Source organism: Etheostoma spectabile, chromosome 14, assembly GCF_008692095.1.
Source record: "Etheostoma spectabile isolate EspeVRDwgs_2016 chromosome 14, UIUC_Espe_1.0, whole genome shotgun sequence".
Lineage (NCBI taxonomy): Eukaryota > Metazoa > Chordata > Actinopteri > Perciformes > Percidae > Etheostoma > Etheostoma spectabile.
In genome coordinates this window covers 1,456,087-1,458,887 of record NC_045746.1, presented here as the reverse complement: position 1 = coordinate 1,458,887, position 2,801 = coordinate 1,456,087, and the positions used below count along the sequence as shown (strand labels likewise).

The 2,801-nt window shown below is 38.9% G+C and overlaps 1 protein-coding gene across 1 annotated transcript in view; it reads right to left on the bottom strand.

The window, feature by feature from the left end:
- znf704 (zinc finger protein 704) overlaps positions 1-2,801 on the bottom strand; it is a gene marked incomplete in the record, with an annotated part of 52,756 nt that overhangs the window by 11,966 nt on the left and 37,989 nt on the right.

Sequence of the window (2,801 nt, the reverse complement as noted above, 5' to 3'; positions counted from 1 at the left end):
TGTGTGTGTGTGTGTGTGTGTGTGTGTGTGTGTGTGTGTGCGTGTGTCTGTGTGATTATGTAAGTCAACTGCATTGTTATCCAAGCATATTAGAAAAACAGTTTTTGTCTCCATCCACACTCTATTCTCTCTTCCCTTTTTGTGTACTTCCTGTTAGTCCCTGTTTAATTCTTCATCCATAACCTTCCTGGCTCTTCCTCTCCCTCCTTCTCTCTTCTAAATGTCTCCCTTTCCATGCCCGTCTTTGTGATAAGTGCCCAATTAATATAATATGATGTACTGATGCTGAGATTATAGTATAGTATAGTATAGTATGTGGAGCTCACCCAAGAGTCTTTATCGATTTTAATAGGAAGCATGAAGCCAGCAAGATCTTTAGGTTTGCTTTAGCGGGTATGCCCCTGCAGAGCGTCTGCATGTGCAGGCTGAGAAGTAATTATGAAGGACAGATCTTTGTGTGTGTCTGGGGGAGGACACACAAAACACACAAACACACACACACACAAACAGCAAGGGGAGAGGAGTGCAAAAAGGGAGAGGAAAGGGGGAGACAGTGAAAGGAGGAATAGATGGAGGATTTGACAGCAATTGACAAACCAGCAAGTAGGTGTGCTGATTATGAGAAAGAGGTATAAAGTGGGAGAGAACAGCAATATACATCTGAAAAAATAATAAATGTGACACTGAGCTGTGGATGTGATGAGCTGTCAGTGGTGTGTAGAGAATGAGACAAGTCAAAAACATCTGGGCAGCAAAGACATAACTAACACTGAAGCAAAAAGGCTGTGTCCTTTCCTGTCCCATTTTTATCTCTGCCAATCAAACAGAGTCTAAACTATATCCGTGACCTCAGAGGTTAATATTACAGTGTGTTAACTGCTGAAGGAGGGAATCAAGCAGCTCATGTACAGATCTGACAGCTTCTTATTAAGAGATCTACCTGTCGGGAGAGGTGCTGTCGTTCCCTTTTAAACCCCTTTAATATGTGACACTGACAGCTCCACATTGAAATAAAAGAAATAACTGTTTCTAAACCTCCTAGGGCACAAACGGTTATGACCACAAAACATTTTTTTTATTTCATAGAAACTGAAGATTAAGGAAGTAAAATGTTTGTTTTTTATCTCACTAAAGCCACTTAGACCTAGTCCATACCAAGACAGCTCTATCTGAAATGCATATTTGTCTCTTCGATTTGGCCTTCTACAGTATCCACAATAAACCATTACTCCCACTACATTTTCAAAGCACAGAACAATCCTTTTTCCCAATACTAGTTTTAGTCTGAACGGGAGAACATAGCTTTTGGAAACGTAAGCCTGACATGTTATTGGGCTTTGTAGCAATAATGTTAAGAAGACTTCCTGTTGCCTATTCATTTGTCAATATGGCTGCTCACACAATAAAGGAGGTTTAGTAATTATCCTGCATCTACTGTTTGTGTTGTTCCAACATTTTAGTTGTTTGATGGATTTTTTGATTTTTTATGGTTTGTTTGTAAGGTGAATATTTGGACAAATGTGTAGGTTGTTTTATGATAAACATCATGAAATAGTTATTTGATTGATGTCTCAGTGCTGATTGCAGGAATTCCCGATGAAATCTGGTGTTTTGGTGTGGATGAACTCATTTCCAAATGTTCCAAAATTGTACGTTTGTAGTAATTAGTTCTCCATGTCTATTTGTTTTTCAATAGTAGAAATGCCTTCACCTAACAATTCGTAGGGGTGTGAATCTTCACAATTAGATTTGATAAAGATTATCCTGTCAAAGATTTGAATAGTTATCACAATGCATCACCTCTTCAATATTATTTTTATATTATTTATTATTTATTGCTACACATGGTTTTCATCAACAAATTCAAGCAGTCACAAATATATAAACTCCCATTCCTGAATGTAGCGGACACAGCAGACTAAGGCTGGGCACCAAACGTCAATACTTTTATGGCACCAAATGAAATACTCCGATTCTATGAGTATTGAAAAATTCTTTATCTTTTGGTACCTGAGAGTGTATAATCGCAAGCTTATCTGTCCTTTCTGCATATTGACAGAGAGCGGAGCTCACACACACACACACACACACACACACACACACACACACACACACACACCACACAACAAAACACACACACACACACACACACACACACACACACACACACACACACGCGCAGAGGTGCAGACAGAGTAAACTCGAGCCAACTACGTTGGTGCTGCAGTTTTGTTGAAGTCACAGTGAGTCATGGCAATGCCGATAAAGTTGTTTTAAGTATGGTTACAGTTATTCAAGACTTCACGTGATATGATATTAATGGCGAGGCGAAAGCGGTTGTGGTGACGTCTCTTCCTCTGAGACAAGCAGGCACAACAGTGGTTTTCTACGGCTTGATGACTGACTGACAGGCTGAGGTTGTAAGGCAAGGCAACTTTATTTCTACAGCACTTTTCAGCAACAAGGCAATTCAATTACATTCCTTTGCACTTAAGTTAGTTCTCCATTACGGTAGTTCAATGTTGACAACAGGGCAGTCACCAAGTTTATAGTTATATGTTTGTGTTATTATGCAATTTGCACTAAAAAGTTGTTTCTGTTTACATTCCTTTGCATTTTAGTTAGTTCAAGATAAGCCTGGATACAATGTCATTTGTTAATTGATTTGTTTTTATTTATAATATGTTCATGTTGTGGAAAAAAGGTTTCCCTTTTTTTTGTTTTGTTAATTTTGACCCAGTTGGGATTGATCCCAGTCCTGAGTATGTTACTGGCGCACCCCTATCCAAAAGCACAACCAG